This window comes from Leopardus geoffroyi, chromosome B3, assembly GCF_018350155.1.
Source record: "Leopardus geoffroyi isolate Oge1 chromosome B3, O.geoffroyi_Oge1_pat1.0, whole genome shotgun sequence".
Taxonomy (NCBI): Eukaryota; Metazoa; Chordata; class Mammalia; order Carnivora; family Felidae; genus Leopardus; species Leopardus geoffroyi.
This window is the reverse complement of record NC_059337.1, coordinates 44637751-44647965: the sequence shown is the minus strand read 5'-3', so window position 1 is coordinate 44647965 and position 10215 is coordinate 44637751. Positions and strand designations below refer to the sequence as shown.

The window sequence follows — 10215 nt, the reverse complement described above, 5'->3', positions numbered from 1 at the left end:
GCCTCCCAGTGGGCACCATAGCCACGGGTCCCCACGCGCCTCGTGGTACTCGACGGCTGCCCAGCTGACCTAGGCCCCCTCAGGGACACGCCACTCGTTCTCAGCCCACCTCCTCTGGGCGCGTTGGCTGCCGGCCACGGCGCGGAGTCTGCGCAGTACGTGCTGCCCCGTGGGGCGCCGGGAGAATAGTGACTGCGTGGCGGCCTGACGCTGCGTGGGAAGAGCTGCGCATGCGCCTGGCTCAGCCCCGTAGCCCGCAGACCGATAGGTGTGCTTGCCCAGTGGGGCGTGCGAGACTTCCCATTTGGGATGGCCTGTTACGCGGGTGTAAACCCATTTCAAGAAAGAAGATGGAAACCGGGAGAGCGCTCGGCAGCCAATGTGCACAACAAGTGCTGGACATCAGCCACGGCGGGCTGGTGACCAGGGCGGCCAGCTGAAAAGCTTACTGTCCTGTTGCTTGGAAGTGCCCACCATGCATCCAAGCGTGAGTTGCTCGCCCACCTGCATGTCACTACCCTGCTGAATGTCTCACGGTGAACCTCTGAGACCCGAAGGACCTACCGGCACAATAAATGGATCCCCGTGGAAGACAGCCACTGACATTAGCTCACACTTTCAGGAAGTGCTAGATTTCATTGACCACGTCAGTGAATTGGGAAGCAACGTCCCGGTCCACTGTGAGACTGGGATCTCCCGTTCATACCTTATGAAGGCAAAGCAGTTCCGCCTCGAGGAGGCCTTCAATTAGGTCAATCGGATGACTGTCATCTAGCCCAACTTTGGCTTCCAGCTCTAGCAGCTCCTGCAGTATGAATTTGAGATCCTACCTTCCATGCCCACTCCACGGCAGCCGAGAGGAAGCAGCCAGATCTTAATTTACAGGCTTCTTGCAGACACTGAGCCCTGATGTGCAACGTTCCTACTGCACATTCCCCACTTAAATGCGGGTGCCGGTGTCCACCAACTTGATGGTCTCAGAGCTCTCCGGGAACCCCATGACCACAGCCACATCCTGCTAAAACTGGAATGGGGGGGAACAGCGCAGCCCCAGGAACAATCATGATTTTGTTTTTTAAACTCACGGACATTTCAGGGCGCCTGGGTGGCTCAGCCGGTTAAGCTGTGGACTCTTGATTTCAGCCCAGGTCATGATCCCAAGGTCCTGGGATTGAACCCCACGTCCAGCTTCATGCTGGGTGTGGAACCTGATTAAGATTCTCTGTCTCAGCCCCTCCCCTGCTCATGCTCTTTCTCTCTCTCAAAATAAATAAACATTTTTTTTTATTAAAAAAATAAATAAACTCATGGACATTTCCTATCTGGGGAGTACTGAAGACCTCACTCTCTCACACTGCCCCAGTGGGATAGTGAGTGGTCACCAGGCTTGCAGAGAACTTCAGACTGACCTCAGGGATAGGTTCTTGGGATACAAGGAAGGCCAAGCCTTGAGAGCGCAGCCTGTCTGACTACTGTACTTGCAGACCCCCTGTCTTCTCAGGATTGCACGGTCCTTGCACCTCAAAATTCGGTTTTTCATTTCAAGTGTAAGGCAATAAAACCTGCAGCAGTGTGGAAGAAAGAAGTTGCTAGACCAGGAGAAAAGGCAGTTTCAAAACCAATTCATCTTGAAGAAAGCACAATTTCCACCTTTTCTTCCCCTTAACTTTGGCAGTCTTGGTACCTGTCTCTGTTGCTTCAGGACATAAGCTGATCACCATCTAGTCAGCAAAGTAACCCTGTAGGGTTTGTAGGGACATGATACATATGCTGATTTGAACCCTCAAATGTTTTCCAGACTCCCTTTTGGGTACAATGGAAGCAGTTGGTTGAAGTAGCAAAGATGTTGACATTTCTGGGTTTTCTTTTCACTATGTGTTCTTCCCTGAGTTTTGACTTTATTATTCGTGCTTTCTCATTGCACCTCTCCACAAAGCAACTCTTGTGTCAGTTGAAAAGAGTTCTTCAGGGGCGCCTGGGTGGTGCAGTCGGTTAAGCGTCCGACTTCAGCCAGGTCACGATCTCGCGGTCCGTGAGTTCGAGCCCCGCGTCGGGCTCTGGGCTGATGGCTCAGAGCCTGGAGCCTGTTTCCGATTCTGTGTCTCCCTCTCTCTCTGCCCCTCCCCCGTTCATGCTCTGTCTCTCTCTGTCCCAAAAATAAATAAACGTTGAAAAAAAAAAATTAAAAAAAAAAAAAAAGAAAAGAGTTCTTCAGACCATAGACCCCAAATGACCCCTTTAAGGTGGTGGCAGTGGGTGCCAGGAGAAAAAGGGTTCCTATTGTCTGGGTCAGTGGCATTGAAACAGTGACTCCCTCAGCTTACTATCCCTATATGTGCTTGTCTCATCTCTTGTGACACTTGTATTCTTCCCTGATCCTGGGGATTGTCTTCAAGCTGTTGATTTCTGGGATTTACAGATTTCACAATGTGGTACTGCTTTTTTGTCTGTTAGTTCTCCAGGGGGAAAAAGCAATAATTTCTTAAAAACCCATACGAATGTGAAGAAAAGCAGTATATTACTGGTTGTTGTTGTTCATAATACACAATAAAAATAGTAAAAGGAAAAGAAAAAAAACCTTCTATCCCACATCCTATGCTTTAAGAGCCACATTTTCTTTTGAGGAAATGATAAATGGCTATAAATCAAGTATGCTAAAGGATTAATTAGAACCACCCCTCCCAAATAGCATGTTTGCAGGGAGACAATGTCTAGATGCAAAGACTAATGTTAAGGGAGGAGTTTCTAGCAGAGCAGTAGGTGGAGGATGAGAAAAGAAAGAAAGAAGTTATTATCTGATCTCTGAACTTATGTAGCATGTTTTTTGTGCCAAAAAAATTGTGTTATCGTCTGAATTTATCAGTGCCTGGCCGGTTATTTAGAGTAAGGCAAAGCAAACATGAAAAATGTTTGAAGTACAGGCAAACAGTTACCCATGACAATGGAAAGAGCCAGTAAGGCTCATAAAAGTGAGGGGATGTTCCAATTGCTGGGCAGAGCTCATTCTTCAAGAATGGCTGCCCCTGTTATGTGGACATTCATTGAGGAGGAACTGAGCTAAGTAGAACTGAGATTGGAAGAAATGGTTCCAGGGTACTGAGAAAAAGATCAAGCCCAGGGTTTAGGGTAGCTGGGAGATGAGGTCAGTTACCAGGGCAGAAGACAAGTTACAACAATCTCAGCCTCTACACGGCCAGGGTTATCAGAGCCAAGCACAGTGCTGGGGACAGAATGTGAGCCCCAGGAACAGCTCACTCCTCTCCAGAGCAATATGGAGGCCACCAAATTCCCAGGAGCAGCAGGAGACACAGATGATTCAATATTCCATGCTCAGGCCAGCATAGGTCTGAAACGAGGGTCAAGCCAGGCCTTAATTTCCATGTGGGGATTTGTAGACCTTGGCTAAGGGGATAAACAAAAGCTACAGAGGATGGGAACAAGATCGACATTTCTTTTTTTGTTTGTTTTTTATTTATTTTTTGAGAGAGAGAGAGAGAGCACAAGCAGGGAAGGGGCAGAGAGAGAGGGAGGCACAGAATCCAAAGCAGGCCCCAGGTTCTGAGCTGTCAGCACAGAGCCAGTCATGGGGCTCAAACTCGCGAACTGTGAGATCATGACCTGAGCTGAAGGCGGACGCTTAAACGATTGAGCGACCCAGATGCCCCAACATTTCTTATCTTACTCTGTATTTGTCAATATTAGAGGTCAAATAGTAACTACATGGAAACCTCATAATTAAAAACTGGCAAGTGCACCTGAGTGGTTCAGTCAGTTGAGTCCGAATCTTGATTTCAGCTCAGGTCATAAGCGCATGGTTCATAGGCTAGAGCCCCACCGTCAGTGCAGAGCCTGCTTGAGGCTCTCTCCCATTCTTTCTCTCTCTTTCTCAAAATAAATAAACTGTAAAAAAAAATAATAATAAACATAAAAGAATTGGCCATAATCCCACTGACAAGCTGAAAATTTTTGATTCTACATCTTTCTTTTTTTAAATTGATGCTCTGAAATCACTCTGTTGTTTCCCTGTTTTTCTAGCAACCTGGAATATGAGATCCAGAGCACATCCTTCATTTTCCTCTCATGTTTTATGACTCTAGTAGGATCCTGTTTTCCTTACTGATTTACAAAATTTAGCTAACTTAGGGTCTTCAAAGTACAAAGTTAGATCTAAATTTAGCGCTCTGAGGTGTCAGGAATACTTAGTATGATTTACCTGGGATAGATATTGTAGGTCATAAAATGAAAGGAAGGAAGGAAGGGAGGGAAGGAGGAAAGGAGGGAGGGAGGAAGGGAGGAAGGAAGGAAGGGAGGAAGGAAGGAAGGGAGGAAAGGAGGAAGGAAGGGAGGAAGGAAGGGAGGAAGGAAGGGAGGAAGGGAGGAAGGGAAAAGAGGGAGGGAGGGGCCCCTGGCTATTCTGGTGATTGAGAAGATAGAATCAGGTAAGGATTGGAAAAAAAGATTTCAACATTGGGCAGGGCTTCATTCCTCATTCACCATGCCCAGCCACTAAGACCTTTCAGAGATAGCCAATTCTGTTATGGGCAGTTTTTGATCCCCCATAAGAGCTCAGGACACTCAGGCACTATGTGGGGGCCAGGCTCCATCCCTATCACCTGAACACTGTCCTCCTTAGTCTCTGGAAAGCCAGCTGGCCAAGGGATAGGCTACTTCCTTCTTCCTTTCATCCAGAACCATCACCCAGAACAATCCAGGCCTCTATCTTCTTGAACTCGACTTTGAAAAAGCAAAAGCCACTTAACTCTTGCAGCAAAGAAAGCCAGACTTTCACTGCCTAAAGCCAGCTCTCCCTTTTGAGGAGGAGGAAAAATTGTCTCTTTCTTTCCTGATGTGCTTACTGCCAAGGAAATAAGACCTAATTCTCAAATAGGTCATCCTGCCAAAATGTTAACAGTGATTGGTTGTGGTTGAAGTTGCAGGTGATTCAGATTTTCTTCTTTACACTGTTCTGTATTTTCCAGCTTTCTACAATTATTGTGTATTCCTCTTGTACATCAGTAAAAAAACACTGCAACCCCCTTTACTGCAAATAAATCCTGCTTTGAGGATTTCCTGTCCCAGAAACCTTCAGATGTTTCATCCTGGGTGAGGATTAGCTACTATGGACCCCCAAGTACCTCACCTGTGCCTTCCTCAGTCACAGCCCTTTCATTCTACATGGTCAGTGATGCCTTGTTCCTTAAATCTCCAGGGCTTAGGTCAATCATCAGCACATAGTAGGTCGATCTGTTGATTAAATTAGTAAGCCAATGAATAAATCAGTGACTGAAGCCCCATATTACCTGCTCAACTCTAGACTTTAAAAATCTTTCTAAGTCATAAAGGAGTTCATATCTATTAGAACAAATGTGGTCCATTAAGACCAAGTTGGTTCTCCAAAAACTCAAGAATCCATGGTAAAATTTGAAAACTGGCAAACTCTCCAACATAAAAACCTAAAACCTGTTAGAAATATTTCTCAGGGTGCCTGGGTGGCTAAGTCGGTCAAGCGTCCGACTCTTAATTTAGGCTTAGGTCATGATCTTGCAGTTCATGAGATTGAGCTCCGCATGGGGCTCTGTGCTGATTGCACAGAGCCTGCTTGGGATTCTCTCTCCTCCTCTCTCAAAATAAAAAAATAAACAGGAAAGAAAGAGAAAGAAAGAAAGAAAGAAAGAAAGAAAGAAAGAAAGAAAGAAAGAAAGAAAGATTTCTCAATTCCTGATCCAAACCCTTCCTAATCCCTAAATTAATATTTAGAAATGTACTTGCAAGTATGATAGTCTTAGGCTATAATGGATTAAAGCTAGGAAAGTTCCATTTGTCATCACCACTTGTTTAAAAATAACAGCCACCCCACAGCCAGGTAGGGGACATACTATGTCTTTTCTGGTTTGTTTCTTCTTAACAGAAAGCTGATTGTTCAACTACAATAGTTCAGCTATTACCAACTGGGGAGGCGGGGAGTGCCGGTGAATATCCCAAATACTTAGCTCATTGCTTCACTGTGATTCTAAGGGTCCAAGAAAGGCCTCTTGCACCCAAACATTGTCCATTTCCTTAGTAACTCCTCTCCTTCCTGTGATAGGGAAACAAAAGCTTTCATTTCAAGATAAGGCTGACCCTATAAACACACGTCCAGGAAAGGGACATGGGCTAACAGCCATACTAAAGTTTAAACAGCATCTGTTTAAAGTTTAAACAGCCCCTGAAGGAGAGAGAGGCCCTGCAGAAAGCGAGGAAGGGAAGTTTGGAGAACTTAACTCCATCTGGACCAGCCCCCTTTTTGCCCAGAGCTTGCTGAGCATTTAGACTGGGTACACGCTATTTAAGGTTGGAATTGTTGGGTTTGGATTTCACCTAAATAAAGTGGCTTCTGGTTTACTCTTCCCGTGCACTCTACTGTGGAGAACAAGACTAAGCAGCCTGATTAGGGACGCATAGCTGGGAACAGCACAAATGCAAAAGAAGACTTGCAAAGGGGGAAAAGTGTGCTTTTCTGTTTTAGGAAACCTGCTGACGTAGGGAATGCTTCTGTTTTTCGGCAGAAATGCTGCCTTCAGTGGACAAAATTCAGCCACAATCAAGCTAATTGAATGCACAAATGTAATATTTTTCCAGGGCACCTCCAATTTAATGCTTGATGAAATCGTGTCTTTCGCATATATTTACAAAAGCTTTTCTTCATCCAGAAATGTCTGTTAAAATTGCTTATAGATGCTGAGATAGCAAATCACTCTTCTAATGTAATGAGATAAGTCATCTCTATAAACTTTGCTTGCTCAAATGTACTCGCATAAAAGAAATCAGGCTACAGGCTTTTCTCAATAAATAGAATGAACAACTAGAACTTGATGGCTATAGCATGTTCTGCCTCATTGCTAAGGGATGTTTAAAATTGCACCCTCTCTCTCTCTCGAAGCAGAGTTTTCATTTTGGTAGTTGATGGAAAAAGGAGGTCAAATAAACTGATGTGGATAAGAAGCCAAAGCCGTTTGTCAAAACACGGGGAGACGCCTGGAGATTGGAGTCATTTAAAGACTAAAAATTGATTTAAAGGAGTTCTGTCCTCAAATCATTTTTCTTGCTAAATGTAGCCACTCTGTGAGTCAGGTTTTCCCTGTTTTAGCCATCTTTACTAATAATTTACACTACAGGAACTTCGCATGCTGGGAAGATTCATATGCAGAGCCATTCGTGTATAGCCCAATAAAACGGATCCAAAGATGGCACAAAAACAGACACATAGACCAATGGAATAGAATAGAAACCCCAGAACTAGACCCACAAACGTATGGCCAACTCATCTTTGACAAAGCAGGAAAGAACATCCAATGGAAAAAAGACAGTCTCTTTAACAAATGGTGCTGGGAGAACTGGACAGCTACATGCAGAAGGTTGAAACTAGACCACTTTCGCACACCATTAACAAAAATAAACTCAAAATGGATAAAGGACCTGAATGTGAGACAGGAAACCATCAAAACCTTAGAGGAGAAAGCAGGAAAAGACCTCTCTGACCTCAGCCGTAGCAATCTCTTACTCGACACATCCCCAAAGGCAAGGGAATTAAAAGCAAAAGTGAATTACTGGGACCTTATGAAGATAAAAAGCTTCTGCACAGCAAAGGAAACAACCAACAAAACTAAAAGGCAACCAACGGAATGGGAAAAGATATTTGCAAATGACATATCGGACAAAGGGCTAGTATCCAAAATCTATAAAGAGCTCACCAAACTCCACACCCGAAAAACAAATAACCCAGTGAAGAAATGGGCAGAAAACATGAATAGACACTTCTCTAAAGAAGACATCCGGATGGCCAACAGGCCCATGAAAAGATGTTCAACGTCGCTCCTTATCAGGGAAATACAAATCAAAACCACACTCAGATATCACCTCACGCCAGTCAGAGTGGCCAAAATGAACAAATCAGGAGACTATAGATGCTGGAGAGGATGTGGAGAAACGGGAACCCTCTTGTACTGTTGGTGGGAATGCAAATTGGTGCAGCCGCTCTGGAAAGCAGTGTGGAGGTTCCTCAGAAAATTAAAAATAGACCTACCCTATGACCCAGCAATAGCACTGCTAGGAATTTATCCAAGGGATACAGGAGTGCTGATGCATAGGGGCACTTGTACCCCAATGTTCATAGCAGCACTCTCAACAATAGCCAAATTATGGAAAGAACCTAAATGTCCATCAACTGATGAATGTATAAAGAAATTGTGGTTTATATACACAATGGAATACTACGTGGCAATGAGAAAAAATGAAATATGGCCTTTTGTAGCAACGTGGATGGAACTGGAGAGTGTGATGCTAAGTGAAATAAGCCATACAGAGAAAGACAGATACCATATGGTTTCACTCTTATGTGGATCCTGAGAAACTTAACAGAAACCCATGGGAGAGGGGAAGGAAAAAAAAAAAAAAAGAGGTTAGAGTGGGAGAGAGCCAAAGCATAAGAGACTGTTAAAAACTGAGAACAAACTGAGGGTTGATGGGGGGTGGGAGGGAGGGGAGGGTGGGTGATGGGTACTGAGGAGGGCACCTTTTGGGATGAGCACTGGGTGTTGTATGGAAACCAATTTGACAATAAATTTCATATATTAAAAAAAAAAAAAAAAACGGATCCAAAGATCCGTTTGGAAAAATCTGTATGGCAAAATCGAGGCCTTCAGAGGTTTAGCCAGTTGTTTCCAAATAAAATTTGTCTTTAATCTGGAAGCCAACTCTGTGACAAAAGACCTAATGGGCCATCTTACACATGCCTAGGGTCACCATATAGGGCTGTCATGTATGGCCACTCAGGTTGTATACTGCATAATTCAAAAGGAGATACCATTCGTATAGTATACAACGTGAAGGGTGCCATCTGGAGTTGTACGATGTGACAGCCTTGCTTAGTTCCACAACACAGGTCAGAGGGGGAAAAGGTCATCCTCTTGTTCACATAGTTCAGTAAGTTTCCATGGCTATACTACATGCATTGCCTTTAACTCCTCAAAGAATAAAATCAAAGTTCTTATTATCAACTGACAAAATGTTAAATAAAGCCTGCTGGGTGCTCTCTTCCTTCTCTTTACAAAGTAAAATTGTTTGGGAGACTATTCAAATCTCCAGATGGTTCTTTATTTCAAGAAATGCTTTGGACAGCTTGACCGAGGACAGACTGGAATCCGGAAGAGTATGAGACCAAAGTCCAAGTGCCCTATCAGTTTTGGATGATATTAGACAACCATTGCTCCATACAGGGGAGAGACAGCGGGCGGTGTTTGGAACAATTCTCCCAGAGCCTTTCCGGTGCCAGTCTGCCTTTTGAATTTTCCCTCACGCCTGCTAGGAGATCCGACCAGCCAGACCAGTGGCCAGGGTGCCGTAGGCCCGGTGGGGGCAGAAGCCTTCCCATAATCTGGCTGCAAAGCCTTACCTTCTCCCACCACTGTCCCCCTTGCAGCCTGAAACACACTTTATGATGGAAAGAAACAAAGCCCAGATACTTCTTGATATGAAACATTGCTCCTGACAGCTTCTGCCCAGCCCTATCAATTTTGAGTTCAATACCATAATTTAGGGTTAAATGTAAACATCCTGCTTCTTACGCAGTTCCTTGAACTCTGCCCCAAGCACACAGAAACATAGATTTTAGGATTTGAACAGCAATTCTAATATGCATAGATGGATACATTTGAGAAGGCACTGATTTTGCCTCACATCCTTTTTCAGAAATAGCGTCAGGGGCTTACAGGTACATCAAGGGCCACACAAGAGCCACGCTCCACCCTGAGTTTCTACCCCAAGTTTGCCAAAGGTCAAAACGGCAAATCATTCAGGCCACAGATATATCTTGTTTGGTCAACACAGTGTCATTTGAATGGAATTTGAAGTGCTCAGAGTGGGGCAGACCTTCTTCATTTCTCCAGCACCCCCACTCCCCACATTCTGTCCGAGTAGCCATTTTACCTGTTTATTGCCATTACCTGCGGTCCCTGCAGACTACGGTGTCCTATGTTGGCCAGGTTCAGGAATTAGCAGGTGACACAGAATCCTCTAAGGAGGAGGAATAAATACAGCGTAAGGGTTTGGGGATAGCCATCAAGTCCCTCTGCCTCCAGCCCTATTCCCAGCTTAGGGGAAGTTCCTGGGTGAGCAAGCTGTCCACAGTGTCCTGGGCTAGCAGCCCATGGACAGCATCTTGACATTATGAGACACAAT

The 10215-nt window shown here is 44.7% G+C and overlaps 1 pseudogene; it reads left to right on the top strand.

Moving 5' to 3' along the window:
* Positions 1–230: 230 nt before the first annotated feature.
* LOC123583630 lies at positions 231–1022 on the top strand (annotated as a pseudogene).
* The last annotated feature ends 9193 nt before the right edge of the window (positions 1023–10215 follow it).